This window comes from Rhinopithecus bieti, unplaced genomic scaffold (genome assembly GCF_001698545.2).
Source record: "Rhinopithecus bieti isolate Rb0 unplaced genomic scaffold, ASM169854v2 scaffold_17971, whole genome shotgun sequence".
Lineage (NCBI taxonomy): Eukaryota > Metazoa > Chordata > Mammalia > Primates > Cercopithecidae > Rhinopithecus > Rhinopithecus bieti.
The window spans coordinates 933,376-960,868 of record NW_016809834.1 but is presented as its reverse complement, the minus strand read 5'-3'; the positions used below and the strand labels follow the sequence as shown (position 1 = coordinate 960,868).

Genomic DNA, 27,493 nt, shown 5'->3' with positions numbered 1-27,493 from the left:
TATGTTTATTTATTTACTTGCAATCTTTCCTAATAGAATCTAAGCTCAATGAGCACAACTTACATCTAGGAAGGAGGAAATGGCATGGGGGAAATCCTAGAGGCTTGAAATACCACTGCATATAAGAAAGACTTTTGTTTTTTTCCAGTTCACATAAAGTGATAGTAAAAATGAAGATTCTTCTAGGAATTACTTCCTCATAATAAATGGTTTTATATCTGCCTGCATAAAATTTAAAAAAACCTATATTCAATTCATGGATAGTTTTCACCAAATTTTTATTAGTAATACTTAAAGGCCAATGGAGAATTTAAAAGTACGCCAGCTTATTCTATTAAGCTGAAAGTACAAATCAGGTATCAGCAAACTATGGCCTATAGGCCAAATCCAGCCTGTTTCCTGTTTTTGTACAGCACATGAGTTAAAATTGTTTTTACTTTCTTAAATGTCTGGGAAAAAAATCAAAAAAATAATATTTTGTGACACATGAAAATTACTGAAATTGATATTTTAGTGTCAATATATAAAGTTTTGTTGGGACACAGCCACACTCATTCTTTTATGTATTTCTATGGCTGCTTTAATGTTATTAAAAATAGCTAAGGAGTTGCAACAGAAATCATGCATGGCACTCTCATTAGTTTGCACTGCTGCTCAGGGCACAAAAAAAATCACAGTAACAGCATAACTAAACGGAGTTTCAAGGGCCTTACGAATTGCTGTGATGTGACATTTAATTTTTAATACCAGTGTATAACAATCATATCAAAATGAGAAAAGAACAGAAAAGGAGCCTTCAAATATCCTTTTTAAGGCACAGTGAAGTGTGGATTATTTTATCAAATTAAATGGCAATTCATTATGCTTATTATACAATGGCACTACAGCTGTGCTGGAAAAATAGCATATATGTTGATTTTTTAAAATAGTATGTACTTGACTGAACACTCTTTACAGTATTTCCAACTCACAGGAAAGCAACAGTCCAAAAAAATAGAATATTTAAAATGGAGTATCTCATCACAGCAGAATTTCTTCACAAAATAAAAAAATAAAATGAGTTTCTGAGTGGTGCATTTGTCAACCAATCAATGAATGCCATTTACCAAAGATGACTTAATTAGTGTTCTACTGCAGCCAAAGAAATGTGTCCAGAGAAAATAAACTTGCTTAAAACTATTAGACTTTCAGCAAGAACAGTTGTTCAAACTGTTGAAGACACAGGGAGTATCATCAATATGTCCAATTAAGAGATAAGGCAAATGAGTTCAAGTGGCTTTGCTTGGCTCTTCATGAGTCAACAGACGTCAGATACTGCTCAGTTGTTTATTTGAGGAGTCAATGATGAATGTGGAATGACTTAAGAATTAGCCTCCATGAAAATTATGCATAGAACATGAGAATATTTTCAACAAAATTGAGAAAACATTCATTCAGTACAAACTGATGAGGAATCTGCTAAGATGTGTTACATATCATGGTAGTTAACAACAGAGAGCCGAAAGAGGCTTAGTTGGACAAATCTACAAAGCTTGTGAAAATGTAAGTCTGTGAAAATTTAAAGCCTACAGTTATTCACTGTATTATTCACCAACAAATACTTTGTAAAATATCTGAATGCAAAATGTGGTATTCAACCAGAAGTGTCAACAATGAACCTCACTTGCTCTTGTGGACTTGTCCACTGTTGGCTGTGTGATTTTTTTGACAGATACAGACGCTGAATATCCTGATTACTCCAACACATGGCAGCAGTTTGATGTCTTAACAGTGGTAGGGTCTAATTGTGATGTTTCACATAAGGGATCAATACTGAAATTTTCTGACTGAGAAGAACCCCTCAACCACTTTTATCCTAAACCACTTTTAGCTTCAGCAGCAGACATTAAAAAAATGCATTTTGTACACATGTACCCTAGAACATAAAGTATAATAAATAAAATAAAATAAAATAAAAATGTTCCTTAGCTGGGCACAGGGGCTCATGCCTATAATCCCAACTACCAGGTGGAGGCTGAGTGAGAGGATTGCTTCAGTCCAAGAGTTTCAAAGGCTGCAGTGAGCCATGATCCTGCCACAGCACATAAGCCTGGCCACAGAGTGAGACCCTGTCTCTAAAACAAAAAAATAAATAAATAAAAATAAATTTTAATGAGCTCAACCTAAAATTACAAGGCAAAATGGTGCCTATATGCAAAATTCATACTACAGTAAAGCCATTTCAGTAACAACTGATGTTGCTTAAATCACAAAGTAATGTCAAACTGCTTTATATACTTCCCATGCTGTCAAAATTAAAAGAAGATATTCATTCCGACACACATTTCAAGGAGTATGTTTTTTGACCTCACATTACAGTTCCAGCAGTATTCTTCTGCCCTTAATGCAAGTGCAAAGAAAATGTCCATATTCACAAATCCACTTAACTGCACAATTGAGGAGCTTCTACTTCAAATGGAAGTGATTAATCTGCAATATAATAACTAAAAGACAAAAATCAAGAAAAGAATCTAACGGAATTTTATAAATGCCTTTCAAGCAATGAACATGATCACAGATTGCAACCAAATTTGGCAATACGTATCTGTGTGAAGACATTTTCAAAGATGAAATGTTTAAAATCTCATTACAGATTAGTATTAAAAGATAAATGTTTGTAATCAATTCTGATAACAGGGAACATTAATTTAGAACCCTAATCAAGTAAAGTGCTAACTCCCCAAAAGGAATTCCATTTTAAAATTTATGCATTTTAATTATAAAAAATTGTGCTAAATAATTATTATTACACTTTGAATTTTGTCCAAAAACTGTGGACATTTATTTTCTCTCATTATAGATTTATGTTTACAGGATACCTTCCATTTTGCCTCTTAGCCCACAAAGCCTAAATATATATATATACTGTTTAGCCCTTTGCTGAAGTTTGCTGATATCTGGTCTGAGTCATTTAAATTCTAATTGTGTTCAAATTATATATCCATATGAGGTTATTTTGACTTTAGGAAATGCGGGGATAGGAAGCCAGAGGCAAAAAGAGATGAGTTGTTTTCTTCTCATTTTGATATTTGCATGACAATCACTAAGATAAATATTGATAGCATTTCAAAATCTAAATGACAGATATAAATTAATAAATAACATGCAACAAAATACAAAGGAGAGCTAAATCTAAAAGTTGAGAACATCATCAACTTCTTCCATCTGCTTTTAGTCTGCTATCAAAAAAGGTAATATTGTATTAACTTTAGGTAATAAAAATACTGGTCAAAAAACTAAGGAAAATGATTATTTAAAAAAAGAAATAAACTAAAGTATAGGACCAATAAGAAAAATAATAAAGGAGACAAATTTTGTCTTCCACAGCATCAAATCAACTCTTTACAAACTGAGAGTTTGAGAAAAGAGGGGTAACATGAAAAAAGATAAATGTTAATTATTCTACCTAAAGGCTAACCTTGGTGCCTTTCTGTCTGGCGGCAGCCATCAAGCAAGCCAAGATGGGTTCATACAAGTACATCCAGGAGCTATGGAGAAAGCAGTCTGATGTCATCACGTGCTTTCTTCTGAGGATCCACTGCTGGCAGTACCACCAGCTCTCTGCTCTCCACAGGGGTCCCCACCCCATCCAGCCTGATAAATTACACAGACTGGGCTACAAGGCCAAGAAAGGTTACGTTATATATAGGATTCGTATTTGCCGTGGTGGCTGAAAACGCCCAGTTCCTAAGGGTGCAAAATATGGCAAGCCTGTCCATCATGGTGTTAATCAGCTAAAGTTTGCTCACAGCTTCAGTATGTTGCAGAGGAGTGAGCTGGACGCCACTGTGGGGCTCTTAAGAGTCCTGAATTCTTACTGGATTGGTGAAGATTCCACATAGAGATTTTTTGAGGTTATCCTCATTGATCCATTCCATAAAACTATCAGAAGAAATCCTGACACCCATGGATCACTGAACCAGTCCACAAGCACAGGGAGATGTGTGGGCTGACATCATCTTCAGGCCAAAAGGGCCGTGGCCTTTGAAAGAGCCATAAGTTCCACCACACGATTGGTGGTTCTCACCAGGCAGCTTGGAGAACGCGCAACATTCTCCAGCTCCACTGTTACCACTAATATAAGTAAAGTTTGTAAAATTCATACCTAATAAACCATTTAGGGCAGTCATGTCTGCTTACGGGTGTTATTTGTCTGTTAAAACTAGTCTGCAGACTATTTCATGAATGTCAAATTAAGAAAGTTAAAGTGCAATAATGTTTGAAGACAATAAGTGATGTATCTTGTTTCCAGTAAGATAAACATTTTTGTCTTTGCTTTATCTTATTAGGGAGTTATATGTCAGTGAATAAAACATACTGTGTAGTATGATAGGTTTAAAATAAATTCTTTAAAAGAAGAGTACTGAAACTAGCCCTGTAGATTTGTCTGGTGCATGTGATGAAACCTGCAGCTTTATTGGGGTGATGGCAATGTTCTGCTGGTTTACTTTCAAGTGGCTGGGGTTTTCAGTTTGGCAGGTACAGACTTTTAAATTGGGCTTTGCTTTAAAATTGTAGGGTGGGAGGAGGACATCTTAACTATGTCATGATTATATTTAGAAAATTACAGGGACAAATCTGGGTTAGCCTGAGGAAAACTGCCTCAGTCTCCACAGTACCATTTTAAGTTCACATAAAAGTGAAAGCTCCTGGTTCAGTGCATGGCTTCATGGCATTCAATGGTTAGTGGTAGTGGTATTAACACTAGTATGTTTTGAAACTGAATGTTAGATAAAATTATCAGCCTTAAGGTTGGTAATCCAGCAATCAATATGCTAGGGTGGGAAGCTGGTGAGCCAGTGGCCATTAGATAAATACCTTTAAAGTGCGAGCTTAGAAGTCAACCTTAAAATACGTAACCATAACACTAATTTGTGATCATTATGAAACCCTTCAGTCACATTCAGGGGAAAGTAGTTGGCTACAAGTATCTCATTCTTATTCAGTCTTAAAAACATCTTGGTTACGCACTGTACCCATAGGCTACAGAAAGAGTCATACAAGTGCATGGTTTCCAACCGTATGTGTTTTCTGCAGTTATTTCTCTTGTTCCTGGCCAAACTACCCTAAAAATCCTTACCATTCCACAAAGTTGGGCCATCACTTATGCATCCACTTTCAGTGAAAGTATACCACCACTTCCATCATGTCTTCCAGGAGACTAGGCTATTGCTTTCCAGGGTGAATTTGAGTGTAAAGGAAATGTAGACAAGGAATTGTCCAATTCTAAATTCTGACTTTGCTGACTTAATTTAAATGCTTGCTTCTCTGAACCACATTTTCTCCTATCTTTCTAGGGGTTTTCAAAAGGCTTAGTTAATTGATTTCCAACGAAGTACTCATAGCAAGTTCAATAAAAGTTTCTTGAGATCTAGAATTTGCTTCTCAAAAAAAGAAAAGATCTTTAAGTCAATACATTTTGATTTTGTAGAGGTTGCCCAACTAAAGAAAATAAATGTCCATTAACTAAAAAAAAAAAAAAAAAAAGACTTAACGGCAACATCAGAAAGAACATTCCAGCACAGTGGATAAAAATGACTTTTTCTTCCATTAATTAAATAATATTTTAGCATAATGTTGAATAATCAGTTTTACAGGCATCAAATTTTTATAGAACAGGTTATATGGAATCCCAAACATGTTCTCAACACCTCAGCATACCCTTAAAATTCACTGTTCTAAACGTTAAAAACACTGTTTAAATCTCATTCATTAAATGGATACTCTTTATCTATTAAAGAATACATAAACAGAAGTCTTAAAATACATAAACAATGCCAAATGGCTTCAGTTTGCAAATGGGCAACACTGAGGAAGCACTCTGAATGTTTCAATTTTAAGTTATTTTATAGGGTCATTACCATGTTTATGATAAAATTTTTAACACTTAAATCTGCATAGTGTTACACTATAAAAACAACAACTATACATTTCACAAAGCTTAATACAGTTAGCAAACATGACTCAAGCAACTGCCATGAGAAAGAGAGAGCCTGAGAGAGTGAGAGTAAGAGTGAGAGAAAGACAGAGGGAGAGAGAACGAATGGAATCCAAAGATTGAATATTAAGAAATGTCCCTGTTTGCTTCTCAACTGATTCTACATATTTTCCCTCCAAGATTATTATCATGCTTTAACTCAAAGAAAGTAGACTTAGGGTAATACTTATTTAGTATGGTGATGCTTATCAGACCTTAGAAGCACACCGACATTTTTATAAAGGTTCTCAATGTATCTTATCAATATAATACATGTTTTGAACGGCCAGACTTCGTATTACAGGAAATAGGCCTCATTGCTAATATTCATACTGAAAAGCCATTGTGGTAGAAGGAGGGATAATTTATCCATGCGTTCCATATTTTATTAAGATTTATACAACATAAGAAAATATGACTGCTTACAAAGAAAAAAGAAAATAGACTTTCAGAACCTTACATTTTGAATCCATAAATAACAATTAAAAGATATTTAGCTTATCTCCACAAGAAGATGAATCTGTATGTATATACATATGTGTGAAGACCTTTATGAATGGAAAATGTGTATGATTTAGACTAGGGCTAGGTATGTTTACTACCTTGAACATTTAATACTAAATGGAATATACAAGTTTTAACTATATTAATCCTCCAATAATAAAAACTATCTGAACTAATAAAACAAAGTTCCAGGTTTATAAGTTATACATTAACAATGCATTGAAATTGTCATACGTCATTGAGATGATTCCTGAATATAAACAGAAGCATTAAGACAGAGGAGATTAAAACCTGCATATTAATTTCCACTAATATCAGAAGATAAAAACACAGAAACAGGTTCTTTTTTTTAACCTCTCAAAAGCTAGTACTCATAGTTATATAAGACAATGTCTTTATTCTCATATGTACCAGTTTTTAGTAAAGGGGAACAATGTTTCCAATATGTTCTCCTTTAGTTCAGAAAAAACACATTTATAAACAGTTGGAGGAGGAGAAGGAGGAAGGGATAATAAAATAAATGGGTAGAAAATGTAAACAACTGATAAATCTATGTAAAGGGTATATGGGAGTTTCTTGTACTATTCTTCAAACATCTCCAGAGTTTGAATTTACATCAATAGTTATTAAGGGAAATAAAAGCTATTAAATTTAGCCAAAAGTTTCAGTTTTTACTAACTACAATATTCTGTTTGCAACTATTTTCTATTTCTTGAAAGCCCATATAATCTTCCTTTTCACCCAATTACTACTATACTTAAATTAATCAAATTTAATTCTGGAAAAAACAATATTAGTCTTAAAATTTTTTTGAAAACGTAAGATTAAAACTTCTACACAAAGAATAAACTCCAAAAGAAAAGATGCAAATAAAATGACTATAATAATCTTTTGTTTTTTATTTGCAAGTATAAATCGGAAGAAAAACAAAAGCCTGGAACATAGCATCTGTCATATCAGAATATAAAAAGATGATCCTGGCACAAAATGAAAAAGCTCTAATTCATTTGCAAATCAAGCCTGCCGGTTCCATTTCAAGCTGGCGGTAACTGTCAAGAGTTAACAAGATAATCACTTTCAATCCTGCCTTCAATGGTACATTACACTGTTATTCCATTCAATAAGGCCGTTCTTTGGGGCACTAGATGAATGGTTTTCATTTCTAACTCACACAAAAAGTTGTGCGGGGAAAAAATCCACGGGGCTTAAGAAAGAAATCCCTTTATGGGCATTTATCTGCCGGTACTTGCTTTTAGGCAAAATGAGATATTTTGAAACATCAGTGTCCATTCACTTCCTCTATTCCTTTAGGCCCTTAATCCGTTGGAAAAAAAAATTGGCACATGAGAAAAGTGCAAAAGCAATTTCATTTGTAAAATTATCAATGCACATTAAACAAAAATTATTTAAATGATTCTATGCAAATACAAGGCTATTATACTCAAAGACTAATATTTGTAACTCATGTAACTTTCTTAGATTACTCACCTATATTCTGGGTGAAATGCAGGTGCTTAAAATTTCATATTTAATTCTTGTTGTGTTCATAATGACTTGTACACCTCAAAAGGTTAAAATACCTTTCCAAATTATTCCTAGTTCAATGAAAATGAATTTTAGATAGATGTTATCTTTATAATGCATTTATCAAAAGCATTATAAAAGTTTTACTATTTCATGATGTAACTTAATTTTACAAACAAATGTAGGTAAGATAGCTATATAATTATTTTGCAAAATATTGAAACTATATATTAAAAAAAAATATACTTTTGCTTCATACAAAAAAAAATATAGAGTGCAAAGACTTATATGCATCTACCAGTAACAGACAATTAGGCCATCTTTAAACTATAGTCTATGAAAGTAAAGGAATATTAAAATCTCTACTCTGACTGCTCATGCAGGCTTATATCCATCAAATCCATCTGACATCAGTGTAAATTTATAAGAACCATCTGTGTATGAATCACGACTTATTATTCAAGTCTATTTAACAATAGTAACAATTAATCTTTCCCCACCTACTCCCTCAATTCAGGAAATAATATTGCTATATATTGCCTATGTAAATCATAATCTCCAGCCAAGACTTTTAATCCTTTTATAATCCCTTATTAGAGGAAAATGTGGATTTTTAAAACTCATAGTACACATGTCCTATGAAGGACTTAAAGCCCTTTTAAAATCTTTACTTCAAAAAAATTAGTGTATTTTGTATCCAAAGGCTTTAAGAAGTTAGAACATTCATGTTTATGACTACAAAGGCTACGCACTTAAATTTTAAAATTCAGATGATTTCATGAATTCAATATGACATGGGGATAATCCTTTTATAAAAGGGAGAAGTCTTTCTGAAGCAGCCTAAGTTCACCCAATTCTTTCAAGTTCCAGTATGACTAATCATTTATCCTCCAAAAGGTAAAAATTATCCCTATGCTTAAAATAAATTGTAAAAGATAGAGAAAAAAATGTATGGGAAAATAGTTCAGAAAGTTTTACATTATCAGATAGACTTGATCACTAATATTTAAATTTTAGATTAATAATCTAAACTTTGTCATTGTGAATAAATTATAATGAATCTGTATATTTTAAAGTCCTTATAAAATTTAAGCTATAGCAGAAAACCAGGAAACTTAAAACATAAATGCCTATGCTTAAATCTATTATATTTTTTAAAAAGCTTGTATGATATTATAAAATGACAATAATGTTAAGAAAACCTTACTATTCCAAATTTTAAACCCTTGGTACCAAACATGTTAACACACCAAGTAAACAGTGAGTATTATGGTATGCTCAATAAATTACGATTGAAATACACGACTACAATGTGTAAAACCAATCTGTGACATTACAAATTCCTAAAGAACCCTACAAACACAAAGCTACTGGCAGAGCACAATTCCATTAGAGCTTAGTATTGTGAACCAGTCCCCATACAGGGTGGGGACACTAAAGTCACCCTATCATTAGGGTACCCTATCCTTTTGTTGGGTTCCAAGATCATGGTTTACACTCAGGAAGTAGAAATGTTTGATTTTTCAGCTTCAAGCTGCCCTGCTGCAGACTCTTTCCATTATTAGATCCCTGGGGTTAGCTTCAAACAAACACAGCAGCAAAAGCAGCAGGGAGTATGATGGATCTATACATCAACCATTGGAACAGCAGTGAAGAGTGCTGGAGGAACAGCACAAGCCTTGGACAAAAGCTTTACCGAGAGTCACAAGTGGGTTCCAACAAGCAACCTGGTGTCTTGAATTATGTATGCAGTTGCTCCTATCTGTTACTCACACTGATACCAGGAAACAAAATCTTCTGTCTACAGAAATACAGCTTCTAACTTACAGGGATATCTACTAACATAGTAAATATTTGCTTTCAATTTCTTCAGTTAAAAGAAGTTCTTCATAAATTACATTAGAAGCCAAGAAATGTTTTCTTGTTGTTCTTGTTCTGATATCTTCAAGATATCAAAAGAAACAAAAAAACGGAATAACTCTTTAAGAAAGGTAAAATAAGAAATCTGTTTTCTGGGCCAGGTGCCTATAATCCTAGCACTCTGGGAGGCCAAGGCAGGTGGATCATGAGGTCAAGAGATCAAGACCATCCTGGCCAACATGGTGAAACCCCATCTCTACTAAAAATACAAAAATTAGCAGGGTGTGATGGCACATGCCTGTAGTCCCAGTTACTTGGGAAGCTGAGGCAGGAGAATTGCTTGAACCCGGGAGGCAGAGGTTGCAGTGAGCCAAGATTGCGTCACTGCACTTCAGTCTAGTGACAGAGCGAGACTCTGACTCAAGAAAAAAAGAAAAAGAAATCTGTTTTCTGAAAATACTAAAAGCATGGTAGTGGGGAAAATAAACTTCATTATCAAATGAGTAAGGCAGAAGGGAGATAAACTTAATTAGCATGTAGGAATGAAATATTTCAAAGGCTTTCAAAATTTAAGAATATGATAAAACTTCATGAAGATTCTCATATCCATCCGCCAAGAACCAACATTAGTTATATTAACTTACCACAAAAATTTAAATGAAGCAAATGAATGAAATAATTTTGTAAGTATCATTTAGACACCTACTTGGATATTTTAAACATATCTGAAATGAATGCCCATATTCATAAAGAGGTCCTAAAAACCAAAGTAGTATTTTAAAAGGTGAACAACATAACAATGAAAACTGGAAATTAACTGTCAATTCAGCGAGAAAAAAATCAAATGATCTATTACTCCATAAAAAGTTTCTCAACCTCAATGATAACATTTGAGAAACAAAAATCAAAACAATATCCTTTATTTGCTGCCTACTCAAGCAGCAAAACTTTAAGGTTATAATCTTTTTCAAATTGGTTGTGGGGAGATAACAGTCTCATATAATTGTGTATGTTCAGTGAAAGATAAATACCTCAAATAATACATTATTGATATTTAAAATAACAAAGAAAGTCTACTATTAACAAAAATGTTCAAGAATTTCATGCATTTATAAATGATCTGCAATAGAGACATACATTTAAGCTTTAGTATAAAAATTATCTCAAGTCACAGTATCTTTAAAGGTTTTGTTTTAATGTAACTTAAAATTAAAATTAAGACTAATAGTGAAGGAGTGGCAGAACAAAACTGCTGACAGAAAACAATCATAATAACTAAGTAACATAGTAAAACAATGTATTTATGGACACCAAACAGAATCCAAAAAGCCACAACAAATAGTCTAATCACAAAAATCTCACTTGGAAGTGAAGAGTTACTGTTATATTTATCGTTTTATTCTTTTCTGGTGTTGGGGCACTCCTATGGCTATGGCTGCAGAAACACAATAGTAGAAAACCCCAGCCTTTGGGCTCAAGGTTCCAGAATCAGAATTCAGGGCTAAAAGAACACAAAAAATGTAAAATGGAAATGCAGGCAGGAAGAGAACCACAGAAAGAGTATGATCCAAATCTGAATACAAATATGTCAAAACCCTTGACTAACAGCTAAATTACACATACTTGGGGGAAATTTTCAGGGAATCCAGCAAAAAAGTAGCCAGAGATTAGAGAGAAATATACCTTTGATTTTTTTAAAATTAAGTGTATTAACCAAATATGTTCATCTCTGGTGGTAGAAAGGTGAAGAAGAATGAACTTGAAGTGTCGGAGGACACATTGTAAACTGATAGAGCAGCTGAAAATGAAGCAATCAACCACAGCAGCAAAATACACAGAGTGAGCTCTACCTCCACTTAAATTCTTAGCTGACAATAAAATTACATAGAAACAGGAAAGACTATGCCACAAGGCCAGTCTAAAAATATACCAATGAGAAGCCCTAATGGTACAGAAATATTAGATAGTACCTATAGTTAGAAAAGGGCCTTTATAGTTTCCGGTTAGAAAAGTACAAAAATAAAACAATAATCCCAAAGAGAACACAGCTGAATCCAGAGTGGCTATTTTTTTTTAAGCCCCCCCCTCCCCCCAAAAAAGACATGGAAATAAACAGCATAAGAAAAGAGTAAATTAAAACTATTAGTGAAGCAGATATTAGTTTTATCATATAAATATTTATTGGCAGCTATTATAAATTGTTTAAATATTGAAGGAAAAATAGTGTCAATGAATGGATGGGAAATCTCATCAGAGATATGGAAACTATACTTTTTCAAAAAGAAAATTCTAAAGGTAAAAACAAAATATTAAAAAAAAAATCATGACAATGGGCTCAAAAAAGAAATAGAAAAAAAAAAAATCAGTGAACGTAAGAAAGTCCACCATAAGTTACTCCGTTTGGAGCACAAGAAAATTTTTTTTTTTTTTTTTTTTTGAGACAAGAGCTCGCTCTGTTGCCCTAGGCTTGGACGTGCAGTGGCCGGATCTCAGCTCACTTGCAACCTCCGCCCTTCCGGGTTCGCCATTTCCTCCTCAGGCTCCCGCGGGTAGCTGGGACTAGCAGGCGCCTGCCACACTCGCCTGGCTAATTTTTTGTATTTTTAGTAGAGACGGGGTTTCCACCGTGTTAGCCAGGATGGTTTCGATCTCCTGACCTCGGTGATCTGCCCGTCTCGGTCCCAAGTGCTTGGTGATACAGGCTTACAGGCTTGAGCCACCGCGCCCGGCCAAGAAAAAAAATTTTTAAAAATGAAGAGGACCTCATGAGATCTGTAGGACAATAGCAAGTGGTCCAACATATGTGTAAGGTCCACCAAGAGAAAAAGAACAAATGAACAAACAGAATATCTAAAGAAATAATAGCATAAAATTCCCAAATTTGGGGAAAACACTTATTTACACAGACAAAAGCTCACTGAAAAGTGAGCTTTTCAGTTTGGCTACACATGAACAAAATCACTCTCACACATGACAGTCAAACTTCTGAAAGCCAAAGATAAAAAGGAAACCTGGAAAGAGGCCAGAGAACAAAGATGCGGTATATACTGGAACAATTATAAGATTACAGCTAACTTTTCATCAGAAACTATGAAAGCCAGAAGACACTGGAACAACTAATTCAAAGTGATGAGCAAAGAAAAAATTGTCAATCAAGAATACATACATATTTGAGTGACAGCAAAATCTATCATTCAAAACTGAAGGTGAAATAGGCTGGGCATGGTGTCTCATGTCTGTAATCCCAGTACTTTGGGAGGCCAAGGCAGATGGATCACTTGAGCTCAGGAGTTTGAGATCAGCCTGCGCAACATAGCGAAATCCTGTCTCTACAAAAAATACAAAAATTAGCCAGGCACAGTGGTGTGTTCCTATAGTCCCAACTACTCAGGAGGCTGAGGCAGGAGAATCGTTTGAGCCCAGGGCGTGGAGGCTGCAGAGAGCTGAGATCATACCACTGCACTCCAGCCTGGGCAACAGGAGTGAAACCCTGTATCAAAAAGAGGGGAAAAAAAAGAAGGTGATATAAAGACACTTTTGCTTAGGATAAATATAATGGGATAAGTTAAAGTAGAATGGAATAAACTAAAGATGCATTTTAACAGATTAAGCTTAAGTTGTAATTTGTAGAGGAACAACTAAAAATAAAACAAGGTGATACAACTTTAAAATCAATAAAGAAATTAAAACGTAATGTTAAAAAGTATAAACTACATCCAACAACTGCCAAGAAACTCACTCTTTTCAAGTATCAAAGGTAGAACACTAAAAGAAATCAATATATTTCAAAAGACTGTCTTACAAAGCATACTTTGAGAATACAACAGAATGGAATTAAAATTCATCAACAATAAAACATCTACATAGGCTCAAAATATATAACAATTAAAAGTAGTGCTTACAGAAAATTTATAGCCTTACATGTTTTTACTGGAGAAAGAGATCCACATTAATAATCAACTTTCCTCTTTAAGTAGCTATAAAAGATCAAAGTAAACCTAAAGTGAGGAGAGAGTAAGAGAAAAAATTAAAGAGAAAAAATGATGAAAAAGAAAACAAATAGACTACAGAGAAACAATAAGATTCTGTGTTTTTCCAAGAACAAACACTATTAATTTTGATAAATCACCTTTAAAAATCAACTGCTTCATAGCATAATAATCATACTGTACTATACTGTTGGTATGGATGAAATAACAGATACATAGATAAATAAAACAGAATGCAAAGACCAGAAAAGGACTCATATATATAGGAAATTTACTTTTGCTAAATTATCAAGGCATCAATGGGAATTCAATCAAAATGGCAGTGTTTTAAAGGTGGCACTGAAATAAATGACATCTGTATATGACCAAAAAAATCATCCCTACCTCACATCATAAGTCAAAATGATCATAGACATAAATGTAGAAACTAAGCCTATAAAGCTACTAGAAGAAAATCTTTGTGATCTTGAGGTAGACAAGGTTTTTAGCAAACATCAAGAATGAAAAAAGCCGATAAGCTGCAATTTATCAAAAGTAATAGCTTTTGAAATTGTTAGCTTGCAAGTAGGAGAACAAATGTAACACCTTTTGTTCCTCAAAAAGCATAGTTAAGATTGGAGTAAATATTTTTTTTTCAAACAGAGTTTCACTGTTGTCACCCAGGCTGGAGAGCAATGGCATGATCTTGGCTCACTGCAACCTCTGCCTCCCAGTTTCAAGCAATTCTCCTGCCTCAGCTTTCCAAGCAGCTGGGATTACAGGTGCCCGCCACCTGGCCCAGCTAATTTTTGTATTGCAGTAGAGACAGAGGTTCACTATCTTGGCCAGATTGGTCTCAAACTCCTGACCTCGGGTGATCCACCCACCTTGGCCTCCCAAAGTGCTAGGATTACAGGCAAGAGCCACTGTACCCGGCCTGGAGTAAAATTTTAAATGGGCAGAATATTTGGTTCAACATAAGTAAACAGAACACATTTACACTTCTGCCTGGAACAACCAAAACCAGCAACAATAAGAAAAAAATTCCAAAATGTATTTTTTTAAAGTTGTACAAGATTCTGGAAATTAGGCAACAAAAAATAGTAACTACTGAGAGTTAAGAAACAAATGTATGAAGGCCTATAATTACAGGTCCCAGTGCAAAAAAGGAGAACTCAAGTAGAGCTTGGCAAACTCCTTGATTTGCACAGTCAGCACTGGCAGTCCAGGGAGACCAAGGCAGTTAGGGTTCACAAGACAGAGTATGGCAGATGAGAGAGCAGCACAGAGACAGATCAGGAAAATTTTCAAATAGTCAGCAAAGTACTAATTAGTGCATGCCTGTAAAGGCAAAAGAAAACACAATTTCAAAGAACTGGAGATCACTGCCTGGTGGTCATACTAAGTGAGAAATAGTGCCCATTCCAACAAGCCAGGCAGGAAAAACTCGTAACTCATAAGGCATAGGTTAAAAAGCCCAGGATGTTCATGCCTCAGTTGTGGGGAACAGTTAGCACTACATTGAGCACCACTCCACACCCCCCAAACAAATCAAGACTTAAGGGCACAAAACTGTTTCCAAGGAACTTAGCTGCATCTCAGAACAAAGTTTAATAATGTTCACAGGACTGAAAAACTATCCAGACAAATCCAGTAGAGTGGTTGGAGATTTCCAATCTTCTCTCAATATTTGATAGAACAAGTGAATAGATAATCAGAAAGGACACAGTAGACATGAACTTCACCATCAACCTAGCTGACCCATTTGACACTTAGGGAACAGTCCACATAAGAACAGCAGAATACAAAACTTACTCAAACCATTCATCAAAATAGAGCTATTCTAAGTCATAAAAGAAGTCTAAATGCATTTAAAGGATTCAAGTTATACAAAGTACGCTTTTGGGCACAATGAAAGCAAATTAGAAATAGGTTACAAAAAGATATCTAGAAACTCTCCCAAAATTTGGAAACTATATGCCATGCTTCTAAATAACCCATGGAGAAATAACAAATCAAAGGAAAAATAGACATTATTTAAATTGAATGAAACAAAAACATAACACACCAGAATTTGTGGGATGCTTCTAAAGAAATACATGTATAGTACTAAACGCCTACATGAGAAAAGCTGAAAGGTTGCAAATCAAAGTTTTCAGCTTATACCTTAAGAAACTAGAAGAGGAGAATTAAACCCAAAGTAAGCAGTAAAAAGAAAAATAAAACAGTTCAAAGTGGAAAGCAATGAAATAGAATGCAGAAACATTACAGAGAAAAATCTATGAAAACAAAAGCTGGTTCTTTAAGCACATCAATGAAACTGACAAATTTCTAGCCAAACTAACGAGAAAAAAGCAGTAACAACAAATTATTAATATAAGAAATAAAAGAGGTGACATAAGTATAGACTCTACAGACACTAAAAGCATAAAAAGAGAACATCCTAAATAGCTTTATGTTTCTAAATTCAACACCTTAGGTAATATGAACCAACTCCTGGAAAGACACAAACTATCAAAACTCACTCAAGAAGAAATTTTGTAAGCAATTTAGTAAGACACTGAGTAGCAACTAATCTACTGAAGGAAGTGGATCTGTAGCTAAAAACCTTTCCACAGAGAAAACTCCAGGCCCAAATGACTTCATGTCTAAGTTTTACCAAACATTTAATAATCAAATGATACAAATTCTCTACACACTCTTCCAAAAAACTGAAAAAGAAATATTTCCCAACTCATTCTTTGAGCCAGCATTACCCTGTCACCAAACACAAAGGAATTATAAGAAAATAAGACTGCAAAACAACGTTCTTCATAAAAACAGAAGGAAAAATCATAAACACAATATTAGCAAATCAAATGCAACAATATACAAAGAGAATGATATATCATGACCAAGTAGAGTTTTATACTAGAAATATAATGGTATTTCACATTCAAAACTCAATCAGTGTAGTTCCCCATATTAACAATCTAAAAAGAAAAGCAGTATAATCGTTTCAGTAGTCAAACAGAAAGCATTTGACAAAACAAAACAACCATTTCCTAAAAAAATTCTCAGCACACCAGGACTAAAAAGGCACTTCCCCAGCCTATCAGAAGGAATCTACTAAAATTATCTTGATAACATCAAAATAATAGAAAAAGACTGAATACTATCTAAGATCATAAGTAAGACATAGACAGGCATGTTTCTATTCAATGATGTGCTGGAAGTCTTAGCCTGAGCAATCAGGCAAGGAAAAAACAAACGGCATCAAGACTGGGAAGAATTAAAACTGTTTTTATTACAGGCAACGTGATTATATACGTAAAAATTTCAATTTACAAAAAAGCTACTAAAATATAAGTGAATTTAATGAGATTGCAGGATATAAGGTGAATACACAAAATTCAACTGTATTTATGTATATCAGCAATAAGTCATCTGAAATTGAAATTAAATACATATACAAATTATTAATTTCAAAATATAAAATACTTCAGGAAATTTGTAAATGTCAGAGACCTTTTAAAGTATATGCTACAAAATATTGGTGAAAAAAATTTTAAAGACCTCAATAAATAAAGACATACCTTGTTACTGGACTAAAAGATTCAATATTACTAACATGTCAATTCTCCCCAAACTGATCTAAAGACTCAATTCAATCCTAATCAAAATCAAAGCGGGATATTTTATAGAAGTTAAGATGATTATAAAATTTGTATAGTAATACAAAGAACTTAAGACAGTCAAAACAACTTTGAAAAGAGAATTAAGTTGGAGAGCTAAGACTACATGATTCCAAGAACTTTAGTGGAAAACAACAAAATGTCTAGAAATAAACCCACACATTTGTGAACTGATTTTTTTACGAAGCTACAAAGGAAATTCAATAAAGATATTCTTGTCAACAAGTGATGCATAAAATACTAAATTTTAAATCTGTAAAAAAAGAAAAAATGAGCATTAACCATATCTCATACCATACTCAAAACTACCTCAAATAAACCACAGACCTAAATGTCAAACTTAAAATGATAAAACTGGTAGAAGTAAACACAAGAAAATCTTTGGACCTTAAATTAGGCAAAGATATCTTAGATCAACACGAAACATATGACCTATAAAAGAATAATGAAATAAACTAGATTTCCTCAAAATAAAAAAACTCAAAAGACACTACTAATAAACAAAAGAAAATCTATGGCATGTATCTGTTAAAGCAGCAGTTCCCAACCTTTTTGGCACCAGGAACCAGGTTTCATGAAAGACAATTTTTCCATGGATGGGGTTGGGCAGGGGTGGTGCAGAGGGCGGGTGTTGCAGAGTGGCAGAAGATATGGTTTCAAGATGATTCAAGTGAATTACAATTAATGTGCATAATATTTCTATTATTATTACATTGTCATACATAATGAAATAAGTACATAAATCACCATAATGTAGAATTAATGGGAGCCCTGAGTTTGTTTTCCTGAAACTAGAGAGTTCCATCTGGCAGTGATGGGAGACAGTGACAGATCATCAGGCATTAGATTCTCATAGGAGCATGCAACCTAGATCCCTCACATGTGTAGTTCACAATAGGGTTCATGCGTTCATGCTCCTATGAGACTCTAATGCTGCCACTGATCTGACACAAGGCAGAGCTCAGGCAGTAATGCAAGAGATGGGGAGTGACTGGAAATACAGATGAAGCTTTGCTTGCTACTCACAATTCACCTCCTGCTGTGCGGCCCAATTCCTGACAGGCCATGAACCAGCTGGGGACCTCTATGTTAAAGTACTTGAATCCAGAATATATAAAGAACTCTTAAAACTTAGTCATAAGGGAAAAATAACCCAATATAAAACAACCAAAAGATTTAAACACACACTTCACCAAGGAATATATATAGTGAAAAATAAGAACATGGAAACATGTGAAACATCATTAGTTATCAGAGAAATGTAAATTAAAGCCACAATGACACACCACTATATACCTATCAGAATGCCTAAAATTAAAAAGACTGACCATGCACAGTTTTGCTGAGGATGTGGAATAATTAGAATACACATACACAGCGAGCAGGATTGTAATATGGAACAACCACTTTGGAAAATAACTTGGCAATCTGTTAAAAAGTAAAGCATTGAGGGGAGGCGGGGCAAGATGGCCAAACAGGAGCCTCCAGTGATCATCCCCCTGGCAGGAACAGCAAATGGAACAACTATCCACACAAAAAATGCACCTTTGAAAAGTCCAAAAATCAGGTAAGCAATGTAACAACACCCAGTTTTAACACCACATTAAGGAAAGAGACACTGAAGAGAATAGGAAAATCATCTTGAATCACCTACACCATCTTTCCCCTAACTCCCAGCAGCAGCCATGTGGCGTAGAGAGAATCTGTGTGCTTGGGGGAGGGAAAGCACAATGATTGTAGGACTTTATGTTGGAACTCAGAGCTGCCCTATAGCAGCCAAAAGCAAAATGGGATAGAACTCAGCTAGGGTCCAGACAGGGAGCATTTAGACCAGCCATAGTGAGATGGGAATTGTCCATCCCAGTGATTGGAATTAGAGTTCTGGCAAGCCCTGTCAATGTGGGCTACAGTAGCCTGGGGTCCCAAATAAACTTGAAAAGCAGTCTAGGCCACAAGAACTGTAATCCCTGGGCAAGCCTCAATGCTATGCTTGGCTCAGAGCCAGTGTAACTGAAATGCACGCAACCTGGAGACACAAGCCAGGACACCCAAGGAAGTGCTTGTCACTCCTCCCCTAATCCCAGGCAGAACAGGTGCAGCTCTGGCAGAGACTCCTTTCTGCTTGAGGGGAAGAGATGGGAAAGTACAGAGGACTTTATCTTGCAACTTGGATACCAATTCGGCCACAGCAGAATACGCCACCAGACAGAATCCTGAGGCCCCCATTCCAGGCTGTAGCTCCCGGATGACATTTCTAGACACACCTGGGGAAGAAGAGAACCTGCTGTTTTGAAGGCAAAGACCTAGTCCTGGCAAGATTCATCACCTGTTAACTAAAGAGCCTTTGGGCCCTGAATAGTATGTGCTACAGGTCTTGGGTGATACTCAGAGCCAAGCTGGCTTGCAGTGTAGCCCAGTACATTCCGAGCTATAGTGGCTATTGGAAGAGACTCCTTCTTCTTGAGAAAAGGAGAAGAAAAGGAGTAAAGAGGACTCTGTCATGCAGCTTGGCTATCAACTCACACATACTGGGTTAGAGCACCAAGTGGACACCTGGGGTCCCCAGTTCCAGGCCTTGAATTCTGGATGACATTTCTGGACCTGCCTTGGGCCACAGGGGACTCAACTTACCTGAAGAGAGAGACCCAGACCTGGCAACATTCACCACAAGCTGTTGAAACCTTGGGTGAACATTGATTACAGCCAGGCAATACTCACCATGGGCCTGCAGCAGTGAGGCCATAGGGAAAGACTCCTCAGCTTGAGAAAAGGGGAAGGAAGAGTAGAAAGGCCGTTGCCTTGCAGCTTAGATGCTAGCTCAGCTGTGGCAGAACAGAGAACTAAGTACACTACTAAGGTTCCTCGCTCCAGGCCCTGGCTCATGGACAGCATCTCTGGACCTGCCTGGGACTGGGGAGAACTCGCTGTCCTGAAGAGAAGGACACAAGCCTGGCTAGACTCACCACCTGTGGATTGTAGAGCCACTGGACTTTGAATGAACATACACAGTAGCCAGACAGTGATCACTACAGGCCATGCACAAGACCCAGTGCTGTGCTGAGTATGGGTCTCATCAAGCACAGTCCCTGTAATGGTGGCCAGAAGGGTGTTTGTCACCCTTCTCCCAATTCCAGGCACTTCAGCACAGGAGACACTCTGGGGAAAAGAAAGGGAAGAGAACAAGAGTCTCTGTGTGGTAATCCAAAAACTTATCTTGCATCTTACCAAAGACCACCAAAGTAATACCTCTACGAGGCTACAAGAGTCACAGCGTTACTGGGCTTGGGGCACTCCCTAATGCAGATATAGCTGCCATGATCAAAGACATAGATGGCAACACCCAAGTCCCTATGAATGCTCGGAAAGCCTCCACAAGAAGGATGAATACAAACGAGTCCAGACTATGAAGACTACAATAATAATGCCCAGACACCGATAAACATTTCAATGCCCAGACACCGATGAACATGCAGAAACATCAAAACATTCCAGAAAAGCATGGCCTCATCAAAGGAACTAAACAAGGTACCATCGGCCAATCCTGGAAAGACAGATATACATAACCTTTCAGACAGAATTCATAATAGCTATTGCAAGGAAGGTCAACGAAATCCAAGGTAACAAATACCAAGAAGAAATTCAGAATTCTATCAGCTAAATTTAACAAAAAGACTGCAATAATTTAAAAGAATCCAGCAGAAAATCTAGAATTGAAAAATGAAACTGACATACTGAAAAATGCACCAGAGTCTCTTAGCAGAACTGATCAAGCAGACGAAAGAACTACTGAGCTTGAAGACAGGCTATTTGAAAATACACAGTCAGAGGAGACAAAATAAAAAAAAAATTAAAAAAAAACATGAAGCACACCTACAAGATCTAGAAAATAGCCCCAAAAAGGCAAATCTAAGAGTTACTGGCCTTAATGAGGAAGTGGAGAAAGAGACAGAGGTAGAAAGTTTGTTCAAAGGGATAAAAAATAGAGAACTTTCCAAGCCTAGAGAAAGATACCAGTATTCAAGAACAAGAAGGTTATAGAACATCAAACAGATTTAACCCATAGACTACCTCAAGACATTTAATAATCAAACTCCCAAAGTAAAGAAAGAAAAGGATCCTAAAGGCAACAAGAGAAAAGAAACAAATAATAGGAAAAGGAGCTCCAATACATCTGGTGGAAACCTTACAGGCCAGAAGAGAGTGGCATCACATATTTAAAGTGCTGGAAAAGAAAAAAAAAAAAAACTTTTATCCTAGATAAAAGTTTTTGCTGGATATCCTAGATATCCAGCAAAAATATTGTACAAACATGAAGGAGAAATAAAGACTTTCCCAGACAGACAAAAGCCAAGGAAATTCATCAACACCAGACCTAGACTACAAAAAAAAAAAGGGTAAAGAGAATTCTTCAATCTGAAAGAAAAGGGCATTAATGAGCATAAGAAATCACCTGAACGTTTAAAACTCACTGATAATAGTAAGTACACAGAAAAACACAAAATATTATAACACGTAACTGTGGTGTGTAAACTACTCATACCTTACGTGCAAACACAAGAAGATGAACCTAACAAAAATAACAACAACCTTCTAAATCATAGACAGTATAATAAGATAGCAACAGACACAATAAAAGGTTAAAAAGCGAGTAAGGGGATGAAGATAAGACATAGAGTTTGTCTTAATTTTCTCTTTGTTTCTCTGTTTATGCAATCGATGCTAAGTTGACATCAGTTTAAAATAATGAGTTATAAGATATTATTTTCAAGCCTCATGGTAACCCCCAATCAAAAAACCTACAAGAAACACACAAAAAATAAAGGCAAGAAAATAAACCACCAAAGAAAATCACCTTTGCAAGAAGGAAGCCACAAAACACCTAGAAAACAAATAACAAAATGACCAGAGTAAATCTCTATTTATCAATAAAAACATTGAATGTAAATTAACCAAACTCTCCAATCAAAAGGCATAGAGTGCCTGAATGGATATAAAAACAATACACAATGATCTGCTGCCTACACGAAACACACTTCACTTATAAAGACATAGCCAGACTGAAAATAAAGGGATGAAAGCAGGTATTTTATGCTAACAAAAAACAAAAAAGAGCAGGAATAACCATATGTATATCAGACAAAAATCGATTTCAAAACTAAAACTAAAACAAGAGACAAAGTCATTATATAATGATAAACAGGTCAATACAGCAAAAGGATAAAGCAATTGTAAATAAATATATACCAGTAAACAATAAAATGAAGGCAGAAATAAAGATGATCTTTGAAACAAATGAGAACAAAGACACAGTGTACCAGAATCCCTGGGGCACATTTAAAGCAGCGTGTAGAGGGAAATTTATAGTACTAAATGCCCACAAGAGAAAGCAGGAAAGATCTAAAATTGACATCCTAACATCACAATTAAAAGAACTAGAGAAGCAAGAGCAAACAAATTCAAAAGCTAGCAGAAGGCAAGAAATAACTAAGAGCAGAGCAGAACTGAAGCAGATAGAGACACAAAAAAAGTCTTCAAAAAATCAATGAAACCAAGAACTGGTTGTTTGAAAAGATCAACAAAACTGAAAGACCGCTAGCAAGACTAATAAAGAAGAAAAGAGAGAAGAAGTAAATAGACGCAATAAAAAATGATAAAGGAGATAACACCACCGATCCCACCGAAATACAAACTACCATCACAGAATACTATAAANATAAAGCAATTGTAAATAAATATATACCAGTAAACAATAAAATGAAGGCAGAAATAAAGATGATCTTTGAAACAAATGAGAACAAAGACACAGTGTACCAGAATCCCTGGGGCACATTTAAAGCAGCGTGTAGAGGGAAATTTATAGTACTAAATGCCCACAAGAGAAAGCAGGAAAGATCTAAAATTGACATCCTAACATCACAATTAAAAGAACTAGAGAAGCAAGAGCAAACAAATTCAAAAGCTAGCAGAAGGCAAGAAATAACTAAGAGCAGAGCAGAACTGAAGCAGATAGAGACACAAAAAAAGTCTTCAAAAAATCAATGAAACCAAGAACTGGTTGTTTGAAAAGATCAACAAAACTGAAAGACCGCTAGCAAGACTAATAAAGAAGAAAAGAGAGAAGAAGTAAATAGACGCAATAAAAAATGATAAAGGAGATAACACCACCGATCCCACCGAAATACAAACTACCATCACAGAATACTATAAACACTTCTACACAAATAAACTAGAAAATGTAGAAAAAATGGATAAATTCCTGGACACAAACACCCTCCCAAGACTAAACCAGGAAGAAGTTGAATCTCTGAATAGACCAGTAACAGGCTCTGAAATTGAGGCAATAATTAATAGCCTACCAACCAAAAGAGGTGCAGGACCAGATGGATTCACAGCCGAATTCTACCAGAGGTACAAAGAGGCGCTGGTATCATTCCTTCTGAAACCAGTCCAATCAACAGAAAAAGAGGGAATCCTTCCTAACTCATTTTACGAGGCCAGCATCATTCTGATACCAAAACCTGGCAGAGACACAACAACAACAAAAAAAAAAAGAGAGAGAGAGAGAATTTTAGACCAATATCCCTGATGAACATTGATGCGAAAATCCTCAATAAAATACTGGCAAACCGAATCCAGCAGAACATCAAAGAGCTTATCCACCACAATCAAGTCAGCTTCATCCCTGGGCTGCAAGGCTGTTTCGACATACATGCTGAAAAGGCCTTCAGCAAAATTCAACAGCCCTTCATGCTAAAAACTCTCAATAAACTAGGTATTGATGGAACGTATCTCAAAATAATACGGGCTATTTATGACAAACCCACAGTCAATATCATACTGAATGGGCAAAAACTAGAAGCATTCCCTCTGAAAACCAGCACAAGACAAGGCCCCCCTTTCTCACCACTCCGATTCAACATAGTGTTGGAAGTTCTGGCCAGGGTAGTTAGACAAGAGAAAGAAATAATGGATAAATTCCTGGACACATACACACTCCCAAGACTAAACCAGGAAGAAGTTGAATTTCTGAATAGACCAGTAACGGGCTCTGAAATTGAGGCAATAATTAATAGCCTTTCAATTAGAAAAAGAGGAAGTCAAATTGTCCCTGTTTGCAGATGACATGATTGTACATTTAGAAATCCCCAGTCTCAGTCCAAAATCTCCTTAAACTGATAAGCAACTTCAGCAAGGTCTCGGGATACAAAATCAATCTGCAAAAATCACAAGCATTCCCATACACCAATAACAGACAGAGAGCCAAATCACGAGTAAACTCCCATTCACAACTGCTACAAAGAGAATGAAATACCTAGGAATCCAACTTACAAGGGATGTGAAGGACCTCTTCAAGGAGAACTATAAACCACTGCTCAACAAAATAAGAGAGGACACAAAAAAATGGAAGAACGGCCGGGCGCGGTGGCTCAAGCCTGTAATCCCAGCACTTTGGGAGGCCGAGACGGGCAGATCACGAGGTCAGGAGATCGAGACCATCCTGGCTAACACTGTGAAACCCCATCTCTACTAAAAAATACAAAAAACTAGCCGGGCGAGGTGGCAGGCACCTGTAGTCCCAGCTACTCGGGAGGCTAAGGCAGGAGAATGGCGTGAACCCAGGAGGCGGAGCTTGCAGTGAGCTGAGATCGGGCCACTGCACTCCAGCCCTGGCGACAGAGTGAGACTCCATCTCAAAAAAAGAAAAAAAAAAAAAAATGGAAGAACATTCTGTGCTCATGGAAAGAATCAATATCGTGAAAAGGGCCATACTGTCCAAAATAATTTATAGATTCAATGCCATCCCCATCAAGCTACCAATGACTTTCTTCACAGAATTGGAAAAAACTACTTTAAAGTTCATATGGAACCAAAAAAGAGCCCGCATTGCTAAGACTATCCTAAGCAAAAAGAACAAAGCTGGAGGCATCACGCTACCTGACTTCAAACTATACTACAAGGCTACAGTAACCAAAACAGCATGGTACTGGTACCAAAACAGAGATATAGACCAATGGAATAGAACAGAGGCCTCAGAAATAACACCACACATCTATAACCACCTGGTCTTTTAAACCTGACAAAAACAAGAAACGGGCAAAGGATTCCCTATTTAATAAATGGTGCTGGGAAAACTGGCTAGCCATATGTAGAAAGCTGAAACTGGATCCCTTCCATACACCTTATAAAAAATTAATTCAAGATGGATTAAAGACTTAAATGTTAGACGTAAAAATATAAAAAACCTAGAAAGAAACCTAGGCAATACCATCCAGGACAGAGGCATGGGTAAGGACTTCATGAATAAAACACCAAAAGTAATGGCAACAAAAGCCAAAATAGACAAATGGGATCTCATTAAAGAGCTGCTGCATGACAAAAAAAACTACCATCAGAGTGAACAGGCAACCTACAGAATGGGAAAAATTTCGCAATCTACCCATCTGACAAGGGCTATATCAGAATCTACAAAGAACTCAAACAAATGTACAAGAAAGAAAACAACCCCATCAAAAAGTGGCAAAAGATAGAACAGACACTTCTCAAAAGAAGACATTTAATGCAGCCAACAGACACATGAAAAAATGCTTCATCACCACTGGTCATTAAGAAATGCAAATCAAAGCCACAATGAATACCATCTCACACCAAGTTAGAATGGCATCATTAAAAATCAGGAAACAACAGATGCTTGGAGAGGATGTGGTGAAATAGGACGCTTTACACTGTTGGGTGGGAGTGTAAAATCAGTTCAACCATTGTGGAAGACAGTGTGGTGATTCCTCAAGGATCTAGAACTGGAAATACCATTTGACCCAGAGATCTCATTACTGAGTATTAACTGAAAGGATTATAAATCATGCTACTATAAAGACATATGCACACTATGTTTATTGGCAGCACTATTCACAATAGTAAACACTTGGAACCAACCGAAATGTCCATCAATGATAGACTGGATTAAGGAAATGTGCCATATATACATGGAATATATGGAATACTATGCAGCCATAAAAAAAGGATGAGTTCATGTCCTTTGCAGGGACATGAATGAAGCTGGAAACCATCATTCTCAGCGAACTATCACAGGGACAGAAAACCAAACACCGCATGTTCTCAATCATAGGTGGGAAGTAAACAATGAGAACACCTGGGTACAGGGCGGGGAACATCACACAATGGGGCCTGTTGAGGGCCACGGGGCTGGGGGAGGGATAGCATTAGGAGAAATACCTAATGTAAATGACGAGTTGATGGGTGCAGCAAACCAACATGATACATGCATACCTATGCATCAAACCTTCATGTTCTGCACATGTACCCTACAACTTAAAGTATAATTAAATAAATAAATTAATATATTAATATATACCAGCCAATGGAACACCCATATATATAAAGTAAGTGTTATCAGAGCTAAAGAGAGAAACAGATTCCAGTACAATAGCTGGAGATTTTAACACCCCAATTTCAGCATTAGACAGATCATGTAGAGAGAAAGTCCACAAAGAAACTTTGAACTTATGTGCACTATCCAGCAAATGACCTAATTGATAGTCACAGAAAATTTCATCTAATGGCTGCAGAACACTCTTCTCCTCAGCTCATGGAGTATCTCAAGGATACACTATATATGAAGCCACAAAACAAGCTGTAAAAATTTCAAAGACATTAGAATGATATCAAGTATCTTCACTGACCACAGTGGAATAAAACTAAAAATCAAAAAGAAGAGGAATTTTGTAAACTATACAAACCATGGAAATTAGATGATATGCTTCTGAATGATGAGTGGCTCGATGAAGAAATTAGAAGAAAAATTTTAAAATTTCATGAAACAAAAATGGAAACACATCAAAATCTATGGGATACAGCAAAAGCAGTATAAAAGGAAAGTTTATAGCAACAAGAATCTACATCAAAAAAAGTAGAAAATTTTAACAAGCCAG

General features: G+C 35.9%; 1 protein-coding gene and 1 pseudogene across 1 annotated transcript in view; one reads left to right on the top strand and one right to left on the bottom strand.

The window, feature by feature from the left end:
• The window catches only part of RSRC1 (arginine and serine rich coiled-coil 1), a 419,086-nt gene that overhangs the window by 248,941 nt on the left and 142,652 nt on the right, over nt 1–27,493 (bottom strand). The window lies entirely within an intron of this gene.
• Nucleotides 3,501–4,122, top strand: LOC108541099 (60S ribosomal protein L15-like; annotated as a pseudogene).